The 27,486-nt window shown below is 38.9% G+C and overlaps 1 protein-coding gene across 6 annotated transcripts in view; it reads right to left on the minus strand.

Moving 5' to 3' along the window:
- The window catches only part of LOC5574326 (tau-tubulin kinase homolog Asator), a 111,025-nt gene that overhangs the window by 73,538 nt on the left and 10,001 nt on the right, over positions 1 to 27,486 (minus strand). The window contains exon 1 of one of the 6 annotated variants that reach the window (XM_021838903.1): positions 10,938 to 11,133. The exons of the other annotated variants lie outside the window; for them this stretch is intronic. The gene's annotated coding sequence lies outside the window, so the exon portion shown is untranslated. Of the gene's footprint in view, positions 1 to 10,937; positions 11,134 to 27,486 lie in introns of those variants that run through there. 6 annotated transcript variants of the gene reach the window in all.

Genomic DNA, 27,486 nt, shown 5'->3' on the forward strand with positions numbered 1-27,486 from the left:
CATCAAATGCTCAAAAACCGACATCTCTTCTCGACATTGCGTCAGACAGCGATTCGAAAATTGAGTGTTTGCGGATGCCCCCAAGGGGGAGTCTTATCACCACTTTTGTGGAATCTTGTATTGAGGCAACTCAATAGTTGCGGTTTTCCTACTTATGGATTTGCCGACGACTATCTAGGTATTATAGTTGGTATGTGCATAAGCGCCCTATTCGACTTGATGCAAAGTGCTCTTCAGGTAATCGAGAGTTGGTGTCGCCAATATGGCCTTTCGCTTAACTCGAATAAAACATCTATTGTTCTTATTACGGAAATACGAAACCGCGATGGAATTCGACCTTTACCTTTTGGCACTGAGTTAAATGTGACTGCCCAACTCAGAGCCACCAATGAACATGCATGTTTAATTATTGTTTAATAATGGTAATGACAGCTTAATAAAAAGGAGCTGACAAATTAGGTTAGGTCAATGTTCGGCGTTATGCATTGGAATGAACAAAAGTTGAATCAGCACTTATTAAACATTTTCAAAGAGTCTCATTCGACTTTTCAAGATTGTATTACTAATGAGCTGAACAAGACACGAAGGCGAACTAACGTTTCATTTGCTTTGTACTTCAGCTATTTCCACATGTTTAACGTAAACATAATTAAGAGCTATACATGTATTAAAAAAAATCCTGATTCAGTTTCAGTATACTATAACAACAGTTGATTTGACAGAGACTAAAATAACGATTAATAAACACATTGTTCAGCAATACAAGCCTTACAAAAGAGGTCACACTATAGCTTTATTTTCGGAAAATGGACAGAATATCCGGAATTCGTGTTGAGTTCCAAAGGCATTTAAAAGTTCAAATCATTAATATAAAAAAGTTATCAGATACAATCATAACTGATGCTTTCTCAAAACTTTATAAATAGCTATTCAAAAAATAAACATGGTCAGCCTCGAGAAGTATGGGATGAAAAACAAAAATAAATATTGTAGTTAAGTATTCCGAGTAGGAGCAAAGTCCTGACAAACTAAACGTGATATTGACTTGATTGACATAAGAGATAAAAGAACTGAAGACAATATCAAAATTTTGGTCTTGAAATTTCTGGATCACATCAAAATTTGATATTCGTTAGATCCAATCCAATCTAATTAAATCTTTAATGATCCAAATTTAACATGCCAATGTTAACCACTGGGACCAGTTTTCTTTGATCCTTTGTGGTATACCCGTGTCCTTTGTTTAGTGCATGTCGTTCTACTCCATTACTATTGAAAAATAAAGAAGTAGTCCTTTTTTATACAAATATCATTCTTTACCATTTTGCATAGAGCCTCTTTAGAAAAAGATACCGCTATTTATACCTTTTGGAGAAAACAGTTTGTCACCATTAAACTCTCAAAAGCGCGCCCCTTAATCAGGTTCGGCCACTAAGCTGGTTGAATGATGCTGATTTTGACCATGCATCGGTACTCTAGCGTATCAAATTATTGCTTCTACTTATAAGGTTCAAAGTCGTTTTTTGAAACTGTGAACAGGTTTCATCCCATGAAACATTTAGATTCCTTGAAACAAAAAGCTTATTTTAGAAGCTAAGAGGTCTGCTACTCCACTGATTCGGAATCGTTTTCCTCCTAGATATCGAAAGATAAACTCTTGGAACTCGGAAAAAAAATTGTCTCATGAGTTGAAACCAACCTCAGATGCCGATTGAGCCATTTTTTCACTTCGACCTCCTCATTATCTAGGACAGCGGTTTTCATATCGTGCTCCGCGGAGCACTTGGTGCTCCGCAAAGACTTGGCAGGTGCTCCGCGACAATTTTGAAAATTTTCATCAATACCTTGAAATATCTAAACTTTTGGCTTTAAAATATGATTTTGATTATACCAACCGTAGCCATATCTACAATTTTCTAGAGTACACTTTTCGATAACAAAACAATAAATCGCGCTGAAAATTTGATCGATTAGTAAATTGGTTGCGACCAACCGACCGAAATTTCATTTAAGACAAGATTTGGGCTCTTGAAAATTAATTCATCTTCATCTTATGAAGTTTTCGACGTTTTGGTGAAAAACCTAACACAGTTATTACAAGTACTATACACATGGTGTCAAAATCTCAATAGTTATTGAACTTTCATGTACCTCGGAACTCTCCGTCGTTAACAACGTACGGTACCGACGGCCGCCCCGGTATGACCTAGAGCGGCTCAAGCAACCGGATGTCGCAGCGGCATACGCGCAGCAACTCGAGGCTGCATTACCGGAAGAGGGTGAGCTGGACGAAGCCCCTCTTGAGGACTGCTGGAGAACAGTAAAAGCAGCCATCAACGATGCAGCTGAGAGCAACGTCGGGTACGTGGGACGGAGTCGACGGAACGATTGGTTCGACGAGGAGTGCCAGGAGGTTTTGAAGGAGAAGAATGCAGCGCGGGCGGTCATGCTGCAGCAAGGGACCCGGCAGAACGTGGAACGCTATAAACGGAAACGGCAACAGCAGACCCGCCTCTTTCGGGAGAAAAAACGCCGCCTGGAGGAGACGGAGTGCGAGGAGATGGAACAGCTGTGCCGGTCTCAGGAAACGCGTAAGTTCTATCAGAAGCTCAACGCATCCCGCAACGGCTTCGTGCCGCGAGCCGAGATGTGCAGGGATAAGGATGGGAGCATTCTGACGGACGAGCGTGAGGTGATCGAAAGGTGGAAGCAGCACTTCGACGAGCACCTGAATGGCGCTGAGAGCACAGGCAATGAAGGACGGGACAACGGAGGAAATGCCTTTGTCAGTACTGCGGAAGATGGAAACCAACCAGCCCCCACTTTGAGGGAGGTTAAGGATGCCATTCACCAGCTCAAGAACAATAAAGCTGCTGGTAAGGATGGTATCGGAGCTGAACTCATAAAGATGGGTCCGGAATGGCTGGCCATTTGTCTGCACCGGCTGATAGGCACAATCTGGGAAACAGAACAGCTACCGGAGGAGTGGAAGGAAGGGGTAATCTGCCCTATCTACAAGAAAGGCGACAAATTAGATTGTGAGAACTTTCGAGAGATCACCATTCTAAATGCGGCCTACAAAGTATTATCCCAGATCATCTTCCGTCGTCTGTCACCTGTAGTAAACGAGTTCGTGGGAAGTTATCAAGCCGGCTTCGTTGACGGCCGATCGACAACGGACCAGATCTTTACTGTACGGCAAATCCTCCAAAAATGTCGTGAATACCAGGTCCCAACGCATCACCTTTTCATCGATTTCAAGGCGGCATTCGACAGTATCGACCGCGTAGAGCTATGGAAAATTATGGACGAGAACAGCTTTCCCGGGAAGCTCACGAGACTGATAAGAGCGACGATGGAAGGTGTGCAAAATTGTGTGAAGGTCTCAGGCGAACACTCCAGTTCGTTTGGATCCCACCGGGGACTACGACAAGGTGATGGACTTTCGTGCCTGTTGTTCAATATTGCGCTAGAAGGTGTTATGCGGAGAGCCGGGCTTAACAGCCGGGGTACGATTTTTACGAGATCCAGTCAATTTGTTTGCTTCGCGGATGATATGGACATCGTCGGCCGAACATTTGAAAAGGTGGCAGACCTGTACACCCGCCTGAAACGCGAGGCAGCAAAAGTTGGACTGGTGGTGAATGCGGCCAAGACAAAGTACATGCTAGCTGGTGGGGCCGAGCGCGACAGGGCTCGCCTAGGTAGCAGTGTTACGATAGACGGGGATACGTTCGAGGTGGTCGACGAGTTCGTCTACCTTGGATCCTTGCTGACGGCTGACAATAACGTTAGCCGTGAAATACGGAGGCGCATCATCAGTGGAAGTTGGGCCTACTATGGCCTCCAGAAGAAGCTGCGGTCAAAAAAGATTCACGCCCGCACCAAATGTACCATATACAAAACGCTCATAAGGCCGGTAGTCCTCTACGGGCATGAAACGTGGACGATGCTCGAGGAGGACTTGCAAGCACTTGGAGTCTTCGAACGTCGGGTGCTTAGGACGATCTTCGGCGGTGTGCAGGAGAACGGTGTGTGGCGGCGAAGGATGAACCACGAGCTCGCCCAACTCTACGGCGAACCCAGTATCCAGAAGGTGGCCAAAGCTGGAAGGATACGATGGGCAGGGCATGTTGCAAGAATGCCGGACAGCAACCCTGCAAAGATGGTGTTCGCTTCGGATCCGGTTGGTACAAGAAGGCGTGGAGCGCAGCGAGCTAGGTGGGCGGATCAAGTGCGTATCGATTTGGCGAGCGTGGGGCAGAACCGAGGATGGAGAGATGCGGCCACGAACCGAGTATTGTGGCGTGAAATTGTTGATTCAGTGTTATCTGTGTAGATGTTAACTAAATAAATCAGTGGTGCTCAGGTGTCAGCATGTTGCGGGCCAAATTATGTTTTTCTATCAATGCTGCGGGCCGCAATACTTTTTTTTATAATTTCGACGAATTTTAGTATACAATTTAAAATGCATGTTTCTCAATATTCAATATAGTATATATTATATTCTATATAGAATGATTTAACCTGTCCTTGTTTATTGAAAACATAACCAATGTTGTTTACTTCGATTTATTTTAGAATTTAAATTGGGTTACAAAACATATTCTTACTGATTTAGTTTTATTTGCTCTTTTCTTGAGCCAGTTTATCCAGATCAGCTTTGATAGCGGAGGTCGAAATACGAAGGGCATTTTCCAAATGATCGTCTGTTATCTTATTCCTTGACTTTGATTTAACTTGCTTCATTGTGGAAAACAGTTGCTCACAGATGTAAGTAGATCCAAACAAAGATGCGACAAAAAGAGCATGCCTTCTTAATACCGGGAACCGGGTGTCCGAAATGAATTTGGAATAGAAGTCCAGTAAAGTATGATTATTGAACTTCTCTCGCAACTCTGAATCACACTGCAGTTCAATAATTTCCATTTGCATGTTCTCAGGAGCTCGCTCAGCATCAAAACTGAAAGGGGCAGAAAAAATTTGAAGCTCTGCTTCCTGCGCTTTGAAATCTCCGAATCTGTGTGAAAAATCAGTAATCATTGCGTGGAGTGCATCAACGTATTTTTTAGTTGACGCCACTTTGTTATTTGCCAGTGTGGGAAAATGAGCAAAATTGAAATTTTCAATCTGTTTTTTCCACAGAACAAGCTTATTTTGGAACGCTTTAATTTGGTTCAGCATGTTGTGAACCAATTTATCTTTACCTTGAAGGCTCAAATTTAAATCGTTCAAATGACCTGTGATGTCAGTCAGAAAAGCCAAATCTGACATCCACTCCGCGTTTTCGAACTGCTTCACTGGTTTTCCTTTTTTGGCCATAAATTCCACAATTTCCGCACGGAGATCAAAAACTCGTCGCAATACCTTTCCTCTACTAAGCCAACGTACTTCAGTAAAATATGGTATGTCCCCATATTCTGCATCCACGTCTGCAAGAAGTTGTTGGAATTCACGGTGATTCAACGCGTGCGATCTGATGAAATTAACCACTTTGATAACATCCTTCATGACGTCCGTGAACCCAACTTTTTTTGCGCAAAGATTCTCCTGATGCACGATACAATGATACTGAGTGAATTGCTCTGAAACTCCTGGTAGTTTCCGAAGATGAGCAATAGCGCCCTCATTTTTTCCTGAATGGTAAAATTTATAAGTATATTTTAGTGAAAGCAAAAGAGAATAGGGACACCGTTGTCTAACCTACCACACATAGCAGGAGCACCGTCAGTAACCGCACCGGACATTTTCTTCAATGGTAGATCAAATTCGTTTAAAACTGCATTTAGTGCGTTGAATATATCCACACCCTTCGTCGTGCCTTTCATAGGAAAAAGGCGTGCTAATTCTTCTATCACCTCAAAATTGGCAGAAACGCCCCGAATAAATACAGCCAGCTGGGCCGTATCTGTTATATCCGTGCTTTCATCCAATGCCACCGAGAAAAACACGAAATCTCCAGCTGTTTTCTTCAAACTCATGGCCAAATTTTCCGCAATGTCCTCAACTCTTCTAGTAATTGTTGACCGGGACAAACTAACTTGCGTAAAAATACGACTTTTTTCCGGACAAATGGTTTGCACAACAGCTTCCATACACTCCTTAATGAACTCACCATCCGAAAATGCCTTTGATTGAGAAGCAATCTTTTCTGCGACAATATAACTCGCTTTTGTGCACAACTCATTTTCTTTCTGTCGCTTCACAAAGAAAAGTTGCTGATTGGCCAAATGTCCCTTCAACTCAGCACATTTCTCAGCTCTCGCCTCTCCAACATATTTGTCCATTTTCGAGTGTTTTGATTCATAATGCCGCTATACATTGAACTCTTTCATAACTGCAACGGCTTCGTTACAAATCAAACAAACTGGTTTCTGATTTACACATGTGAAAAAATACATTTCACACCACTTTTCCTGAAAAACACGGCCTTCTTCAGCCACTCTTCTCTTTTTGCTGCTGCTGGCCTCCATTTTCTCGAATCAATACAACACACACGACTGCTTTCCTAACGAAGCGTTTGACAACAGACATCGAAAAGGTGAATGTGATCAGCAGTCATTCAAGTTTGAGAGCGTAAACATGAACGAACGCTCTCTCAACTCTCATTGAGCCGCTCTTGGCTCTCTTAAACGAGGTTACACAGTGGTTGAAAATTCTACATATTCTTTACATATTTTCTTTTAAGCGTATCGAAACGTTTTTTTTTTTTACAATTTTTGAAATCACCCCGCGGGCCGCATTGCAGCGCAGATCGGGCCGCATGCGGCCCGCGGGCCGCAGGATGAGCACCACTGAAATAAATGAATGAATGAATGTACCTCGGATATTTTTACGAAAACGTTCAACATTCATGCTAAGATTTTGTAATTATAAGGGTAAAAATATTATAACAGGTTTTTTTTAAATATATTTTGTAGCTGAAAATGAAGTTTTCTTGGATTTAGTCACAGAACAGCTCGTAAAGTTGAAGACATTCAATTTCCTTCGATAGAATATTTGGAAACTTTCTGGGTGTAAATGTTTTGTCGGGATACTTTTGTTTTCTATCTTTATTAACAAGATTTTTAGCCCTGGGCTAGGTCATCTAGGGACCAACAGCCTTACTTCCCTTCCGAAGGAAGTTGTCACTATAACCTTAACGTCATAAGTGACTATTTCGGGGATGGGATTCGATCCCAGGTCCTTGGCATGAGAGGCGTGAGTTCTAACCACTACACCAGGCACGTCCCAGTCGGGATACTTATTCTATTCAAAAAATCTGAAGAACATGTATCTTCGATAATATTCGAAATTTTAATAACGTGATACAACAGTCACGAGTCCTATCAAAATTATGAATATTTTCGTGAATGCTGAACTTGTTGTTTACTAATTTAATCACATTAACATAAGTCTATGTTAGAATAAAGAAATAATGAAACATTTCGTTACAGAAACTCGCTCAGCTATTCAAACTAAAATAAAATATCGAAAATTTTCTAACCAAAGCAATTCTGTCGTTTTCAAACTACGAATTTTGAAAATATGGCATAAAAAACATAAAGTTGCAATTAGATGCCTGATTGTTATAACTCAAGCCTGTTTTTTTTTTACACGGCCGTGCAAAAAAAGTTTCCATACATTCTTTTCCGCCAAAACCTTATTTTTGCAAGAAACATCTGTTTGAGCTGAAAACTTGATCGATTAGTCATCAACAGCAAGTGATTATTCGAACAAGTTTCCGGATTATCTCCAGACTTGTGTTCTTGAAAATATCAGGTTTGACTTCGAATCCCTAATAAAGATTGGCCAACATGAGTCTTTCTTAACGATTTTCGTTGGATTTATAGGATCGATTAAAGCGCGTAAAAAGTCCAGATTTCAAATGGAGTGGTAATAAAAGACAGGTGCTCCGCGCAATAATTTTATTTCAAAAAGTGCTCCGCGAGCCGAAACGGCTGAAAACCCCTGATCTAGGACAAATAGGTGGGTCTTAGTGCCTTGTTACTCTCTTATACTCTTCCGACCCTAACTTATAAGTATTCACAAGAACAGATACAACAAGAGTACAATATGGTAGATCTTACCCCGTAACGCACCTCGAAAAGGTGATCTACCCGCGTTACGGGCAAGTTATCAAGTTAATATCACTTTTAGCTATCCATATTATAATTCGCTATTGCTAAACTTTTTTCGTCTGCTCGGGATGTTGTTACGTACAAGAAAAGTGGAAATTTCTTTGATAGAATTGGTTGACGAAATTTAAATTGCATACTGCGATCTAAGAAAAAACAAACTAAACATTGAATTTATGAAATAAATTAATTTTAATTTAAGTTAATGAATCATTTAAATGCAAGTTTTGAACAAACTAAAACTTATCATGAGTGGATACGAGTAACTGACTCTGAAGAAGACTGCAAGTGGTAATCGAAATACACGTATCTGTCAAAGATAAGTATTTGGGGCGGAATTATAAGGTACAAGTACTCCAATCTACTTTTTAGTTTCTCTATTGAAATTGTGCTCAGAGGATACTATCATGAAATTAGGTTAATCATTTCAGGCTGATTTTACTTTGTGTGAATAAACTTTATTTCTGACCAACATTGACATAAACTTTAACACTATGCGCAAAAAACAGCCGACTGAACTCAGCTTGGATCAGCGCTAAATAGCAGCTGAATAATACGCTTGATCGGTTTTCGATTAGCGTACCATGTGTTGATTAGACATTGACGAACAGAAACTCAAACATGATCAATATTCAGCTATGAGAGGAGTACTGAAGGTGTCTGGGTTCGACTCCCGTTCGGTCCAGGATCATTTCGTAATGGAAATTTCCTTGACTTTCCTGGGCGTAGAGTATCATCGTACCTGCCACATGATATAAGAATGCGAAAATGGCTATATTGACAAAGAAAGCTCTCAGTTAACAACTGTGGAAGTGCTCATAAGAACACTGTCCCAGTGAGGACGTAATACCAAGAAGAAGAATGAGGATGATCTAGATTTATAGCTCTCCTTCAAGCATATTGATGTTCTTAATAGTCCTTTTTAACGAACTTCTATGCTCCATGCTGCCCCAAAAATTGGCCTCTTCGGTTAACCTTGATCTAATTAAGTAGATAGTTTTCCATTTCCCATCTGTTCCGCCCTTTCCTCCATGTTGACATTACGAAACTCAATCCCGTTCAACAGACAACAGAGAACAACTTTACGACGCGACATTCTAATCCTCTACGCTGCCTTCCATTTTCCCTGTTTAAACATTGTCTTGTGTGATGTTAAACAACAACGGAATGGGTAACCGTCACATTCCACGCAAAACGGCAATGGCTTAAACGGCAACGGGAAGCCAATTCAGCCAAAACACCATGCAGTCGTCTTGTGGTGGATATGTTCGCCACATCCCGAACATAACTCGATATTGAAAGCACCATCAAGTTAAGGAGGTATCAAGTAATGGAACACCAAACCAGAACACATGTGATCTATTGGACCATCGAGTTAGCCATGAAAACCAACTTCTACCATGGTTCTCTAACTCGATATCGATACAATATTTTGGTATTATACCATAATTAAGTATTGTTCAGTACTCCAGCTATTAATCATACCTAAATTTGATATCATTGTATCATGAAAAAAATGTCCAAAATAAAGCAATGGACATTTTCAGTATGGAATACCTTAATTTGGTATTGTATTGGAATTTTCTCCAACTCGGGCTACGCCGAGGGGACAGCCAGCGTTGATAAATCAATAGACGGCCAGGGGACAGAGACACCAATTCCATTACCGCACAGGGTTTGGCCACGCCAGCCTCAAAACAAACTGCCCAACTGATTAGTTGAACAAATGGGACTCAGGATTCGTTAATTTATCCGAGGCAGGCAACCACTTCGATCCTACTAGCTTTCTATACTGTTCTGTGAGCTGAAAAGCTCCACCTCGTTTCACCACCTTAGTAGGCCGAGGGAAGAAGGGTGACATCCACTGCTGACACGCCATGCGCTGCGTGTTTTCTGCCGACGACGACGACTATGATGAAGTCGCCACTGTTGTTGCTCATTCGGCGTTTTTTTTTTTTCTTCCTTAACCTGCCCTGGAGCCTCGTTATTCGTCGATTCTAATTGCCATCCGCAGCGGAAAATCTCTCGAAGTTTTTGCCGATGTCACACACGAGCCAATCGTAGTTGCCACCACACGAGGTCTTCTTTGTTCGAGAACGACAGTTCTTCGGCACCGCAAAATCGATACCAGTTTATATGTTCCGGAGGTTGTTATAACTTCACTGGGATATTCAAACTTACTGTGGAGAAACTAATTTTACTGCACTTCAGAATTTAATTCCACATGAGAATTCTTCCGGAAAATAGTCACACAAAAGGAGAGAAGCACACGTTTAAAATCAATAATTTCGTAGCCTGTGGCACTCACACTGTGTATCCAAGTACACTCAGGCAAATGGACTATCGATAAACATAGGAACCCCTTATAAAAATTCGCCACAAGAAATCGGGTTGAAATTCATAAATTTGCCTCATGAAACCAGAATTTGAAAACAAAAAACGTTCATCGCAGCAACCTGGAATCGTACCAAGAGCCTTGCGGCCGATAGGCCCGAGCGTGCACCACGCGCCAATCGACGCCTTGATGTGGAGTGATGCTAAAACGATACATAAAGCGTTCGTATTGCAATAACCGTTCCACCTTTCATAAGGCAAAATGTATGAAATTCGATAGTCCAGTTCGCTGCGTGTAGGCTTTCCAGCTGATTTTTGCTTTGCAACACAATCTAAGTAGACTTCGAAAAACTACGAAATCGGCACTGTTCTTCATCGATGACTTCTGCCTTCTATCTGATGTCTTTCTCAACAAAAAGAAAGAAAGGAACTTCTGCCAACGTCATCGTCGCACAATAGAGAAGCGAACACCACTTTAAAACACACCCTTCTTGCTTGATTGCTCTTCGTCAATCGACTTCCGACTGGATATGCGACGAAAACCTGAACACTGGCTGCCTTGCATTCATTCACGAAATTTTCCACGGTCGAACGACGAGACGACACAGCATGCCATGGGTGGACACTTCCAAAAAGTCGCTGATTCGGAAAACGGATGAAAAATCGAGCCCCGTCGAAGGGAAAGTCGCAAACTCATACACACGAAAAGAGAGCCATCAGTCGATACAACCCTACAGCTGAGGGACTCTTGGCTACACACATTGTACAGTTATACTTCGATGTAGGACGGTGATTGGTACCGCCGTACCGGTTCCAGCATATAGAGGTCTACAAGTAAACTGCCACGAACACCAACTCACGATCAATCTTACACAAGTCGATTTCCTCAGAATGAAAATGTATCGATGTTTGTTTGACGTCATTTGAGCTTTCGGTCAACGTCAGCCCATCGAGGAAGTGAATGCTCGGCAGCTATTTTGTTTATGTTTGCTTTCTCATAGCAAACAAAAGCAATGTTGTGACAGTTCTCACAGCAAACAAAGAAAATTTTGTCAACATTGCACTACTACGCAGGCAAATGGATTGAACTATTATATGTATATTGTAAACGGGCTTAAAGAGAATTACATGGCTTCTTCTTAGCAGTTTAGAAAGCTTCATCTCAAAAGCTTAAAAACCTTTTTCTTGGAAACTTGAGAAGCTTTTTCCCGGCAACCTGGAGAGCTATTTCCTGGAAGCTTCAACTTTTTTTTTCTAGAAGCTTGAAAAGCTTCTTATAAGGAATTTTCGTAAGTGTCTTCCCAGGAAACTTCTTTCTAGGAGAGAACCTGCATTTTAGACTGTTGAGCTTTCCATACTTGGAAAATTATACAAAACTTCACAAAAAAACTGGATGGGGCTTTCCAAATAAATATGATGGAATATTCCATAGAAAATTCGACGCAAACCTCTAAATTACATTAGAAATTCACTTATGAAAATTAAATGAAATTTTCCAAAGAAATTTGAGGGTATCTCCCGAGGAATATCAATTGAATTCTCCACGAGAATTCAAAGGCATTTCCTGAGAAAATTTAAAGTAAATCCAAAGAAATTCGAAGCAATTTCCCAAGGAAATATGAAAAAGTTTCCTAAGAAAATTTTAGAGAAATAAAAAAAAATGCCTTTTATCTTCCTAAAAAAAATCTTTTCAAATGCCTAGGGTTTTTTGCATTTCTCAGAGAAATTCTCTTAAGTTTTCTTGAGAAATTTCTCGCATGATCTGTGATCTCGCCCTAAAAGCCATTTGTAACCGAATGTGTAGCTTGCCGTTACCGAGCAAACGAATGGATTTACACGTTTTTCAACAATGCACACTGGGCCAGGAACATAATTTAGCCAGACAAAACCTCTAGCGCTTTAGGGGAGCATTTTATCATGTTGATGTCTGAGGAGACTTGTTTTGGTTTTATTTGTTCTTTATTTTGATAATAGAAGTTAGTTAGAAATTTCACCGCAAAGTTGGCGCTGCGATGTAATTTTTTTTATATCGCGTTCAGGAGTTTTCACGTTTCCGGCAAAGTCTTAGAACGTGTAAAATTACGACAAGTTGTCGAAGACACAAGAGTTCTAGTACTTCCAATAACCGTCGTGCGGGGTGACATTGTGCCATAAGAGTCACTTTGGGCCAAGATATTTACAGCCAACTTAAACCAGAATAATGAAACAATGTGGTAAGCTTTAAGAATACATTATACATAGCCACTGGATGGCCATGTATTAGTTTGAGATGCATCAAAAAGGGCAGTCAAATCACCACCTAGGCGCAATGTCACTCCGCACGGCGGTTACTTTTATCATCAAATTAAAGCACAAAGAAATCCAAAATAAGTCTCCGAAGACACCAACCTGATAAAATGCACGCCTAAAGCACTAGAGTTTTTGTTTGGCTAAATTCTGTTCCTGGCCCAGTGTGCAATGTTACGATGAAGTGCATATCCTCTTTTTCTCCCAGTGGTGATAGTTTTCATCTTGGTCCATTCATTTGCGTAGAAACAAGGAGTTACACACTCGGTTACCAATGGCTTTTACGGCGAGATCACAAGTTATGCGAGATTTCTTTGAATTTCCTCGAGAAATTCCTTTTTTCTTTCATTTCGATTGAATTTCTTCGGAGATTACTTTCGATTATACAGTCCAACGTCAATGAGTTGATGTTCCATGACTCGGTATCGACTCATGGAACCATACTAAAACAAAATTTCATGGTTACCCTTCAAATTTGCTTTCCAATGCATTTCTGTTCCATGACTCGATATTTCCATAAGCCGATGGTCTCTTCAGATATCGAATCATGGAGGTTTGACTGTGTTGAATTTCCTCGGGAAATTCCATTCGAACTTCCCTTTGAATTTCATAGGGAAGTTCCTTCAAGTTTCATAGGCAAATTCCTTTCAATTACCTCGGGAAATTCTTTTGAATTTCCTCGGATAATTTCTTAAGATTTCTTAGGAATATTAAAAATATTTAATAATATTTTTTAATTTCTTCAAAATATTTTTCTAGTCATCATTGATTCTTTAAGGAAAAATCCCTTTTACTTTTATCGGGAAACTCCTGGGAAATTTCCTCCTCTTTTTTTTTAAATTCCTCGAATTTGCTAGGGGAAAATATATAAGAATGTCCTTGGTAAGTTCCTTCAAATTTTCATGCAAAATTTCATCGAATTTTCATGGAAAACTCCTTTAAAATTCTTTCGAGAAATGACTCGAATTTATTTGGGAAAATTCATTCGAAAATCCGTGAGCAGTTCCTTCGAATTCTCTTGGGAAATTCCTTTAAAATTCCATGCAAAATTTCACAATTTTACAAAATTACACAATTTTCTGAGGAAATCATAGGGATTTTCCCTAGGAAAGCTTGCATTAACTTTTTTAAGACACTTTTTTGCATAATGCTTTATCCAGAGATCTTTTTTATGACACCTTTTCCAGAGAGTTTATTCTATATAACTTCCATCAAAAATGCTTCTTCAAGAAATCTTTGTCCTGAATGCTTGTAGCAAAAAGCTTTTTCAGGAAACTCCTTCCAGAAATCTTCTCTCAGGATGTGTCTTGCAGAAACCGTTCATTAAACTTCCTTCAGAAAGCATTTTTCAGGAAGCTACTTTCTGAAAATTATTCACAGGAAACTTGAAAAGCTTTTACCAAAATGCTTGTCGAATTTCTTCAAAAATCCGGAAGCTTGGGAAGATTTTTCAGCCGAAAGCGTATGAAGCTGCTTCTTGGAGATTTAAAAAGCTACTTCATAGAAATCTGAAAAGTTTCTTCCAGAAATCTTGGAAAACTTCTTCCTGAAAGCTTAGATAGCTTCTTCGAGGAAACTTATAAATCTTCTTCCAGGGAGCTTGTAAAATTTCTTGCAGGATGCTTGCAAAATTTCTTTCAAGAAGCTTGAAAATTTTCAGGAAGCTTTTCCCTGAAAGCTTGGAAAGCTTCTTCCTGAAAGCTTGAAAGCTTTTACCTTGAAGATTGATAAGCTTCTTCCTGGAAGCCAGGAAAGATTTTCCTAGAATTTTGAAAAACTTCTCCCAGGAAGTAGATGAAAAAACCGAATTTAGTACTATACCATTTAATTCCACTAGAGTTTGTATCCTTTGACAGATACGCGTATTTCGACCTCAACTGTAAGGCCGTCTTCAGTGTCGTGTACTAGACTCGACTCCCAGGAAACTTGAAAAGCTTCTTCCTGTAATGCTGCTTCCTAGAAGCTTGAAAAGCTTTTTCCTGGAAGCTTGAAAAGCCTTGAAAATCTGCTGCCTGTCTGCTTGGGAGGTTGATATACATTTTGAAAATTGGCATACTTTGCGTTAAAAATCACTGAAATTTTTTATTTCCATCAAACATTCTAGGAAAATTTAAAGAAATCTTAGAAGTTAATCTTGATGGATTTCCCACAGGAAATCGAGGGATTTTCCAAATAAATTGGTAGGAATTTTTAAAAGAAATCTGAAGAAATCCAAATGAATTTTTAGAGTACCTTCCATTGAAATGAAATTCGAGGGATCTTTCCCATAATATTTGATGAAATTTTCTAAAGGAAAAGGTTCCCAAACATGTTAAGGAAATTTTTAAAATATATTTCGAGCAAATTCTCTCATATATATTCAAGAGATTTTCCCAATTGAATTCGATGCAATTTCGCAACGAACAACAATGCACTTTCGCAAAGCAAATGGACGGAATTTCCAAGAAATATCAATGGAATTTTCTTAATTCGAAGTACTATCCTTAGTAAAGTTGATGAAATATCCCAAAATAAATTCCACGGAAATTTGCATGCAAGTTCAACGCAAGGAATTTCAATTTCAAATTTGTTTAACGAATTCCAACTTCCGACAAACTTTCTCAATCTAATTTGAAAGCATTTCAATGGAATTTGAAAGTATTTGAGAGATAAATTCGGTAGGATTTTGTAAGGAATTAATAGATTGTCCCAAGCAAATTCGATACAATTTTCCTCATGGATTTCAATAGAATTTTTCATAATGATATTTGATTATATGGAGAAGGATCGACCATGATTGTTTTTATATAATGTGTTATGGCTATATCTGTCATGTCATGACTCAAAGGTGAAGGGAGTCTGTAGAATTTTTTACAAATGATGAAATGAATAGATCGTCGCAATTGAGCGACAAGATTGAAATTGATTAAGTGGTGAAAATTGAGCAAGCCATCGGAGAACCAGTAAGCATCGAAGCGTCCTGTATTTTGCCTAGCTTCTCTACTGGAAAAGAGTTGGCTAAAAGCTTTGAGCTTTGCTACCAGCCTGTGTTGGTGTAAATCATGCAGTGCGGTAATAGTCATTACGCAACTTAAATCAGTTGAGTAATGAACTTTACGCAACGCTTTTTCATTACGTTATGAATCATTACACGGCAAATTTCAAAATAATGGTGAATGGATCCCGGTATGTTTACTGATACCTAAGTAGTTTTCTACAAAATTGCAAAAAATATTGCAGAACTCGATTTTCTACAGCACTTGTCGTAAGCCTCGTTGGATGAATTCAGGACTCGTACTGTAAAAATAATCATTCTGCAACTTGTTGCGTAAACTACTATTTTGAAATTTCGTAGAAGATCATTTAAGGGCATCAGAAATTATATCGGGAGGCATTCCCGATTATTTAGCAATTTCTGAAAATTGTTGTATATTCACGGAACCAAAGATAGTTAGAAGAAAAAAGATAACCGACTCCCGTCTTTTTAAGGCGACATAAAAAGCGCAGCTCTGGTGAGTCAAAAGCAAACTAATACGTAACGTTCTCCTAGTGTCCACCAGATGACTAAGTGTTCGTTTATGACATTCACGTTCAAAATAAGTTACACAGCTATCAATCAGTTCTGAATGCCCTAAAATGTAAGAAAAAGAATGAGAAATCAGCACAGGAGCCATTTTTTTAGCATGTGTAAAAATAACACAAATTTTGTGTTGGTTCATAAGAGCCTGATTTTGTGTAAGTCGTTCTAAATTGTGAGTGACTTCTTAAAAGCGTGTATGTTTTGATTTCCTCAAAACAAACACGCTTAAAAAAAGTCAGAAATCGTCAGATTGATGAGTTTCCTCGCATAAAACACTTTTTTCTGAGTTCATTTGTATATTTTGTTTCGCCTAGGCGATGTTTCTTTTTTGCTTTCACATCCCCAAAGGAGCCCTTGTAGTGATTCATATAGCAATTTATTTAGTTAAACCTAAAAAAAAATACAAAAATCCCTTGAAAGATTTCTTGCAGAAATTTCTTAATTAGATCTTAGAAGTAATTGAGTTCATGAAGAAATAACGAGACAATTTCATTCGAATCCCCGAAGGATTTTTCTAGGCAAAGCTCCGAGGCGAATACCTGGTGAAATATGAATTTGAAGGCATCCCCGACGGAATTCTTGAAAAAATCTCTGGACGAGTACCTGATGACAGACCAAATCTTTATGTTGCGGCAGATCCTCCAAAAGTGTCGCAAATATCAAGTCCCTACGCACTACCTATTCATCGATTTCAAAGCGGCCTAGGATACCATCGACCGCGAAGAGCTATGGAAGATTATGGACGAGAATGGTTTTCCCGGGAAACTGACTAGACTGATCAAGGCAACGATGGATAGTGTACAGTGCTATGTGAAGATACCGGGTGCATTATCGAAGCAGACCGGGTTGGATTGAAGGTAAATCGTAGGAAACGAAATATCTGCTGGGTGGAGGAACCGAGCGCGATAGAGCTCGCATTGGCAGAAGCGTGATAATCGACGGGGATGAGTTCGAGGTGGTGGACGAATTTATCTACCTCGGATCATTGATAACGTCGGATAACAACTGCAGCAGAGAAATTCGAAGACGTATAATTGCCGAAAGTCGTGCTTACTACGGACTCCACAAGACCTTGTGGTCTGCTAAACTTCACTTTCGTACTAAGTGTACCATGTACAAGACGCTGATAAGACCGGTAGTCCTCTACGGGCATGAGAGGGCAAGCGCTAGGAGTTTTTAAACGACGTGTGCTTAGGACGATCTTCGGCGGAGTATGTGAGTACGGCGTATGGAGGAGAAAAATGAACCACGAGCTTGCGCAACTCTACGGTGAACCCAGTATCCAGAAAGTCGCCAAAGCTGGAAGGGTACGATGGGCGGGACACGTTGTGAGAATACCGGACAACAATCCCGCAAAAATGGTGTTCACCTCAAATCCGGCCGGTATGAGACGAAGGGGAGCCCAACGAGCTAGGTGGTTTGACCAGGTGGAGCAGGATCTTGGAAGTGTGGGGCGATTGAGAAACTGGAGTTTAGCAGCCATGGACCGAGTTAGTTGGCGTAACATTTTGGCGCAGGTCATGTATTGAAGGACGTAGCGCCATCAAAAGTAAAAGTAAAGTAAGTACCGAGTACCTCAATAATTTTTCGAAGGAATCCTTGAAGATAGTCTTGAACGAATCAATAAAGAAATTGGTAAGTAAATCAAGAGTTTTCCTAAAAAATCTAGAGGAATTTCTGGAAGAACTTCCTTGTACATAAAATCTTTGAAAAAAAAATCTTATACACCCTGGAAATATCTAGCAGCAAAATTTGGAGAAATTTTAGCAGAAGTCCATTATAAGGAGAAATTCCAAAATGAGCACATGAAAAACCCCGACAGAATTACTAGATGGATTCGTGTAGGAATTCCAGAACGAATCCTTGAAAGGATGTTACAGAATGTATTGGAAGAATCGCAAGAGAATAATATGGTATTGTTCCAAAAAAGAATATTGAGTGCAGATATCGAATAAATTCTTTAGATTTTTTGGTACTAGATTATTTGAAGAAATCTCTATGAAAATTTGAGGTATAATTACTAGATTAATGGCATGCTGGAAGAGTAATTCACAGAGGTATCGATGGAAAAAAAAATCTTTGATAAAACTTGGACAATTTATGGGGAGACCTCTAAAGAAAATCTGGTCAAAATACATGAAAGCCCTTGACCTACTGAACAACTTTGCCGAAGAAACCATCTTCCTATTTGGTCAGGATCCTGAGATATCTGCAAATTGAAAAGCTAGCGCCGCCTTATGGTAAAAGTAAACCTTCCAGAACATCATCGACTATGTCGTAAGTTTAACAAGATATTCCTTATTGTAACCATTTCATCCTACGTGGAAACCGCGTCGACGAAGTGCGTCCCTCAACGGAGGACAACTGTATTGGGAAGCCCGTTCGGTTGGGTGGAGGAAATTTGCAACAACATAAAAGGAAAACGCTATGCAGGTTGAAAGGCTAATGTCGTGTCATGTTTCGGGAGCGAGCGAGCGTGCGAGCGAATCGGGAGTAAACCGAAAAACTATAAGAGAGCGAGAGCCCCTTGTTAATGGGATATGATTCATGTCCACGGGACATGCGGATATGGAAGAAGGTGGATGTTGTTCTGCTGCATGCATTTCTTCTCTTCGATCCCCATATACTTGTTGCGATAGATGGCCCGAACTGCTGAACCCTTGACTATGACTAATGCGATGGGACAGCGACACAACAGCAGCGGTAGAAATGTCAAAATTATGAAAGCGTATCGAGTTTGGGAGGGCTTCGTAAGGAGAATTCGGGAAAAAGTATCGGGGGCGGTATGGGAATCTACATTTAACGATGGTGACACGTGGACTGAGAAACACTAAGAGGATAGCTCTGACGTCACTGGCAGTGAGCAGCAGCAGCATAGCGATTTGAACTCGTAGAGCAGTAGGCGTTGGTTGCTGCAAGGATATTTTGGTGCTCAAACAAAGACGAGATGGTTTACAAATAGCGATAAAGCATAAATACGGTATCTTTGACACACAATTGGCAACACTTGTACATAGACACACAAGTATTAATACTTGTTCATAAGACGATAATTGAGGCCCTATTTCTTATACTGTTTCAAGAATAATCAATGGTTATTAAGCATTACAGTCAAATCGTCATGAGTCGATATCTGAAGGGACCATCGGCTCATGGAAATGCCGAGTCATGGAACAGGCATATGCTTTAGAAAGCTGTTTGAGGGGAACATCATAGTAGCCATGGAATTTTGTTTTTAGTATGGTTCCTTGAGTCGATATCGATCCCATAGAAATTTAGTATTGCCGTACAAATTCAGGTATATGCACAGTAAAATCATTCATAATCATTCATCAAAGAGAATTCCGTCTTGAATTTCACGGAAAATTCACCAAAACATCAACGAAAATTTTATCTGAATTTTAACAAGATATTCATCTGAATTTTGACAAGGAAGCCTCTGAATTTCATGAAAAACTCATTTGATTTTCAACAAAATATTGTTCTGTGTTTCGAAGGAAAATTTTTGCTGCCACGAATCCCAGCAGGGAGTCCACAGACACCCGACCATGTGAAAAGCTCGCTGCACTTTACAACAAGCACTTGACAGCGAGCCGTTTTCAGTGGTTACTAAGAAGAGGAAACAGTGTATGAGAAATTCTTCTAATTTTTTACAGAACATTTATCTGAATTTACTCTGAAATTCCTTAAAAAATTCTTCTGGAAAACAATAGTCTAAATTTGAACGAAAAGCTCTTTTGAACCTACACAGAAAGTTCAACAGATTTTCTCGGGAAGTTCGTCAGAGCTTCAAGGGGAAATTCAATCACGAAAAATTCACACGATTTACCACGCGAATGCAATCTAAATTTCCACTGGAATCCCACTTACATTTCTAATGAAAATAAACTTAAGTCTAAACTCGGAATTCACCTGCATTTCCACGAGACATTTACCTGACACTCTTTTGGAAACACCTTTAACTTACCAAAAGAAATTCCTCTGAATTTCCACGGATAGATCAACTCAATTCCCACCAAAAATTTACCTAAATTACTAAGAAAAATGCATTAGAATTATCGAGGGAAATTCACCTGAATTTCCACCGGAAAATCACCAGCACTTTTAAAAGTAATTCATCATATTTTTTGCGGAAGATTCATCTGAAAATCCAATCAAATTTCTAGGGGAAATTCATAAGAATTGTGTTAGGAAATTCACCAGAATTTATACGAAAAACTCTCAAGAAAAAAATTTATCGAAATTTCCATGTAAAATTTACCATAATTTTCATATTTGTGATGAAATTCTGGTAAATTTTCCGTCGAAATATTGTCCAATTTCTCGTTGCATTTCTGATAAATTTCCCATTGACATTGCAGTGAATTTTTCGTGCAAATTTGTGTAAAGTTCCCTAGGAAATTCTGGTGAATTTCCTGTGGAAAATCTCGTGAATTCCCCTTGGAAATTTTCATAAAATATCGTCCTAATTTTGGTTAATTATTAATGAATATTCTTAACAAATTATTATTTAAATTCTGACGAATTTTTTGTGTAAATTTTGGTGAATTTCCTGTCAAATGTTGGTGAACTTTCCGTGTGAATTCTAGCGAATGTCTATGAAAATACTCGTGAAGTATGTTAGACCGCAGTTCGTTCAGCTGAACAGGCCGAAACTTTCAAAACTTAACAGAAACCAGAAACGTTTACATTTTTATTGTAGGCTATTCTTTCTTCGTTTTTAATTCAATTCAGCCTAATGACCCTACATCTTATCAGAGTAAATTCGCCAATGTTCAATAAAATATGGTGTATTAAAAAAAAAGGTTTTTTACGGAATTTTACCCATAATTTGCATTGGAAATTCACTAGACATTAAAGGATAAGTCAATATAATTTACACAACACATTCATCACAATTTACACAGAAAAATTACCAACAATAGACAGAAAATTCACCAAAATTTACACAGTAAATTCTCCAGAATTTAAACGAGAATTTTTCATGAATGTCTATTAGAATTAGAACAGAAAATTTGCCAGTATTTTATGGAAAAAATCAGAGGAGTTCCACCAGAATTTGCCAGGATTCTCTAGGGAACTTTACATAAAATTGGTCAACATATCGACGGAAAATTCACACGGAAATTTACCAAAATTTCCACAAGCAAATTTATCTGATTTCCCACGAGAACTTTGCTTTAATTTAGATGAAAAAAATACCTGACTGCCCACAGGAAGTTCGCCAAAATATACACGAACAATTTGCCAGGATTTCTGAGGGTATTCAACTGAATTGCCTCAGGAAACGCGCTTGGATATCCATAGGGCATCTTGATTTATTTTCTCTGGGAAATTCGTCCAAATATCCACGAGAAATTGGCATCGATTTTTCCACGGTAAGTTCGCCTGAATTTCGACGGGAATTTCAGTTGTATTGCCACGGAAAATTGGTTTTCAGGCATTTGATTTTGCAGCAGCGACGCAAGCGACGAAAAAACATCGCACCTCTATTGGTCCATGATCGGCCATGCTTCACAGGTTGTATCAAGCTTGATAAATAGCAGCAGCGAAAGAGCGCCCCAAAGAGAGAGCGACGACAAAACTCTTTTTTTCTCGCTTTTTTACATTGGGGTGATTGACATGATAAATAATTCCCAAACATCCTATAACAATACTGCCCCAGGTTTGGAGCTTGTTTAGATTGATTTTATCATGCACTGTTATCCCCCCGATCTTATCAGAGCTGTAGCAAAAGAAGATAAACAGACTCTCGTGATATATTACGGATCATGATTATTACAGATCGCTCTCTGTGAGCGAGAGATATTCTCAATTCTCTCCGAATTCAAACACTGATGGTTTTATTTTGACGAGAAATTCATCTGAATGTTCACGACACCTTTGTCATAAAAATGAACACCAAACGCAACCCTAATAACATTAATAGCTGAGTACTAACTAAATTTCTAAAGAAATCCGTTCTCAACGCATTTATTCAAATTTCCTCAGGAAGTTCGTTTGACGAACTTTCCAAAGAACTATAGACGAATATCCCTAAGAAATTAAGACTGATTTCAAGAAAAAAATTGGGCGACTTTTTCGAAGATGTAAGACTAGTTTGAAACAGAACGTAAAAACTTACAGTGCTACGCCAACTCAGGACACAAGAGACTCTCCAGCAATTCCAGGGTCGGCTAGCTACTGGGTAATCAAAGGTTTTTCGCGATACAAAAACTAACTAAAGGAACTTTCACGTTACTCAAACATTTATAAAAAATTCCTATTAACGGCGAGCAGACGCTTTTCATTTTGAGTCTACGAGTGAAAGTTACCACAATGGCGCAGTCGGCAGGATCCTGAAAATTCTCTACCAGACCTGTCGCTCTGAACAACTATCATCGGAGACCTGTCGCTCCGTTAAATTCCTTATCAGAGTCCTGCCGCTCTGAAAACTAGCATCGGAGACCTGTCGCTTCGGAGAATTCTTTACCAGAGACCTGCCGCTCTAAAAAAAACTTTCATCGGAGTCTCGTCGCTCCGAAAAAAAAACATGATTCCAAAAATTCATTTTTTTCCCCAAAATTGTTCGCAAAATAATACCTACCGAGATGCACCATTGTGGTTACTTTCACTCGCAGACTCAAAATTAAAAGCGTCTGCTCGCCGCAAAATCCGTTTATAAACTTAAGCTTTAATGATCAGAAGCTCAGTATGATCACGGCGCTGCGTTCTCGAAATGAAGAACCCACTCATACCACCATCCAAGAACCAGCCTACTCTGTCTCGTCATTTTTCGTATTCTCGCTTCCCATTCAGACGTTGCATGATAGTATGTGGGCAAATCATAAAACGCGCCTTGCATTCTCGCACTCACCAATACTATCGAATAGTGCGCGTGGTCACTTTCCACGAGCGTGATCACGAACCGATGATACAAAAGCAAACCAAACCGAAGGTGAGCTTTCGCCAGTTCATATGTCAAATTGAAAGCTCATCCTGAATATGTTTGGGCGTGTGCAATGATACACTCAGTATTTTATCACAATAGGGTCCTAAAGCCATGTCCCAATTTTAGTGCCAAACGCTTAAGTTTAGGCCAAAATTACATGTTTACTCAATGTTTACTCAATTTTCTAATGTTTTCCGTTGATTTAAGCCCAAAAAACATTTTTTTTAGATTTTGTCACACTCTTTGGCTTAAACTCAAATTTTGGGTGTATTTTGTTTTCCGTGTCCCTTACGAAATGTCAGATAGGAACAACCCCAGTGGTCGAACTACAACCCCTGTGGTATTTTTGTTGACTAAGCGAACGTCAAACATGATCAAAAGTGTCAAGGTTCATTTATGGACCAAATTTTCAAATTAAAGTTTAAACATGATATAGCCATTATTTGAGCGGGAAAAATTGCTAAAGTAGTTACAGTAACATGCTTTTTTCGTGTTATTAAATAAAACCAAGATTTCAATCAAAATTTTAGGACCCAATTCGTACAACACACATTTTGTACACCACACTTATGAACTCATAAAACCCGTCACACTTACGACTTCCGTCGCCGTTTTGTACGGATTTGATGTTATTTGTATAAATAAACGTTATGCGACTCCAGGTTTTCGAACTGTTCTGTTGCGTTTTATGTATGAAATGCAAGCCAAGGACATTGTCTTTCGATCTATAGTGGAAAAGCTATAGTATTGCACCATCGAAAAAGAGCGGGAGGAGAAAAGCTTTCATTGTTACATAGGTCCTTAAGTAAATTTCAGCGAGAGTTTTACGTGGATTTTCAGATGAATTGTTCTTCGAAATACAAACGATTATCCCAAAAACAGATGTATTTCAAGAAACAATCTGTAGAGTTTGCCGAGGAACATCAGCAGAATTTTTCAAGAAAATTCATAAGAACTTTTTGAAAAAAATCCCGACAAATTTTACAAATATAATCCAAAATATATCTGTAAGAAATTGCGCGTCGAATTCAGTCTAATCTTGAGTGGAAACTCTTTTTTGCAGGAAATTCAAACAAACCTCTCTAATGAATGCAAACGAATTTCTCGAGTACAATACGACAACCTTTCAGAGCCGATATGTTTCATTTCAGGAGAAAATTCAGAATTACGCAAGCAAGTTCAGACGAATGTATCGACACGAAATTGTCAAATGAATTCAAACGTATTTTCGAGAAAATTGGGACATTTTTCCAGGGAAAAATAAAAAATTCAGACGAATTCCTAGAGGTAATTTTAAGGAATTTTACAAGGGCGTTCAAAAGAATTCTGCGAGGAGTTTCAGAGGAACTTTCCTGGTTAAAGCAAACAACTTGAAGACATTTAAACAAACCACCAAACAAATACAGAAATTTCCCGAAAAAGTTCAGGCGAGTATCCCGAACAAATTCAAATTAATTTACCTACCTGCACAAATTTGTACGATTCCCGGTAAAAAATCAGGAAGCACAGACGAATTTCTATAAGGTTTCTAGACATACATATATCTAAAGAAAATTTAAAATAATTAACAAAACATAACTCAGACGAATTTCACAAAGATGACAGATGAAAATCCCAAGTGAATTTTCCGAAGATATATTTTCCTTGAAAATTTAGATATATATCGAGAATATGTGAATATACCGGGGAGAGGAAAGTAAGACAAATTTCTTATAAAAATTCAAATGAACTCTCCAAAAGAATTCAAAAATTAAAACCCAAAGATGTTAAGACAAACTTTCCGTGACTTTTTTTTTTCAATGAAACTTAGACTAATTTTTCGAAGCACTGGAAGAAAACTAGAGATTTCTACAAAAAAAAAAAGAAAGATTCCACGTGAAAATCAAACTAATTTCATGGGTGGGTTCATAGGTAAATTTAAGATGAATTTCTCGTGGAAATTCAGAAGAATTTTTCGTTAAATTCCAGGCTAATTATCCATTAAACTTTCTTGAATTGAGATACAGAAATTCAGATGAACTTTCCAAAGAAATTCAGACGAACTTTTTGAGAAAAGTCAGATGCATTTTTTATGAAAATTTTATGTAAAGGTTCAGACAAATTTACCGTAGAAATTCATACGAAGTCCCGTTGACCTAGGTAGACTTCCGAGAAAATTAAGAGTATCTCTCACGCAACGCTGTCAGCAACAATGATGATCCACAACACATCATGAAGCACTGTTTATCGTCTATAAACTAGCGAAAAAAAGGGTTTTATCATCGCTCTCTCTTTGGGGATCTCTTTCGCTCATGCTATTATCAGGCTTGTTTCAACTAGCGAAATATTGTCGGTCATCAACCGAACCAGATACGATGTTTTCTTCGTTTGCTTTGATCGTGCTTCAAAATCAATTGAGAACGAATTCTGCAATTCCGACCCGTTGATATTCAGACGAATATACCTTAGAAATTGCGAGGAATTTTCCTGTGCAATTGAGATGAATATACCGAAAGAAAACTGAGAGAAATTTCTTATGGAAATTAAGGGGAGTTACCTGTCACTTTTTAATGTACTCGAATTCTCTTAGCAGGATCTCAATAGAGAAACATTATCCGTGAAAATTCTGATTAAAATCCCGTGGAAATCCACAGTAATTTCCTACCACAATGATTCCCATGGAAATTAAAAGTAATTTCCTGTGAAAGTTCTGTCAAATTTCTTGTTGCACTTCAAACGAATGTTTCCGTGTACATTCAGACGTTGATTTCGAAGAAATGTTGACGAATTTCACGATGTAACTTGGAAGTTCGTACTACTTTATGGTGGACTTTTGGATGAAAGCCCACAGAAATCAAATGAATTTCCCGTCGGAATTCGATCGGACTTCCAAAAGAAATTTAGTCGAGTTTCCCGACAAAAATCAGGCAAATTTCTCGAACGGCTTTCGATGAATCGCAGACAGTTGTCCTGTGGATATTCTGAAGGATTTCTCAAGGAAATAAGGAAACAAACAGACAAATTTTTCGTAGATATTCTACACAATTTTCCGTGCAAATACAGACGAATTTTCCGTAGAAATTCAGATAAAGTTCTTGTGCCATTCAGACGAGGAAGTTCATACAAACTTCTCATGCATATTTAGAAAAAGTACCACTTGAAATTCTGGAGATAATTTGTAAGCATGATAGAGAGCCTTCCATAGTCGAGTTCCTCCTAGGAGAACCCTGAATATCTCAAGCCCAGATAAACACTTAAAACAAATCGCTATTAAGATCATAGTCATAGCCAGAACATGTACAATCACTGTGTTTGTCCGACGGGTCAACAGGTGGCAATAGTTTGTAAACGTCAAACACGAGCAAAAACGATGCGAGCACTACGGATCATATATTTGAATCCACCGTTAGAAAGGTTGTGGATGATCTGAGGCGAGAGTGTCACGTCTGTTAGTCTGTTAGTCAGGGATTCAAAGGTCACTGTCTCGGTGTCTTCTAAGTATTGCTGCTTATGTTCAATAAGCTCTTGAATTCTTTATTTTTTGAACAAATGCGGCAGCTGGAAATTCTGTTGTGTCGAAAAAATACTTCTAAGCGAACTCCATCAAGTGGCGAATCCTAAACCTTTTGGGCGTGAACATCATCTGTGGAAGTCAGGACATAAATAAATGAGCTGTGTGCCTATCAGTGCCTTTGCGTTAGACGCGCTGGACTACTCTCTCTGAGTGAATTCCAACCAGCAATATTCGATAATTAGTTGACGTTGAATACTTGACGAAAGACTTAGATCCGGACTAAGTCATGATCATGTTTTCACGAATATATATTTCGTTTGCTCATACTAATACAATTAACTCTCCATAAATTAATATTCCGAATTTCGATATTGTGTTACAGAACCATTGTAAAAGTTGGTTTTCTTTCGATGGTCCCTTTAATCGTACTTGCACTGATCTTTTGTTCTCAACTCGATGGTCCCTTCAATATCAGATTATAGAGAGTTGACTTTTGACAGATCACTAAAAATAATAGGTAACGTTTTTTTTGCCGATCATGATATTTCCGACTTGATAAACATCTCTTAGATTGATATAAAGAAAAGTTTCCAACGAAGAATCATGAAACAGAAATAAGTATTGAGTTACAAAAGAAAATCACCCGCAACACGAAGTTTAGCTCTGAAACAAAATAGCATAGAGTACGTGAGAGCTCGAAACCCGATGATAACGCTTATAAATAAGCCTAGCCGCTCTGTACAGATTGCTACAAAATGTTATTTTT

The sequence above is a fragment of the Aedes aegypti genome, chromosome 1 (genome assembly GCF_002204515.2).
Source record: "Aedes aegypti strain LVP_AGWG chromosome 1, AaegL5.0 Primary Assembly, whole genome shotgun sequence".
NCBI lineage: Eukaryota > Metazoa > Arthropoda > Insecta > Diptera > Culicidae > Aedes > Aedes aegypti.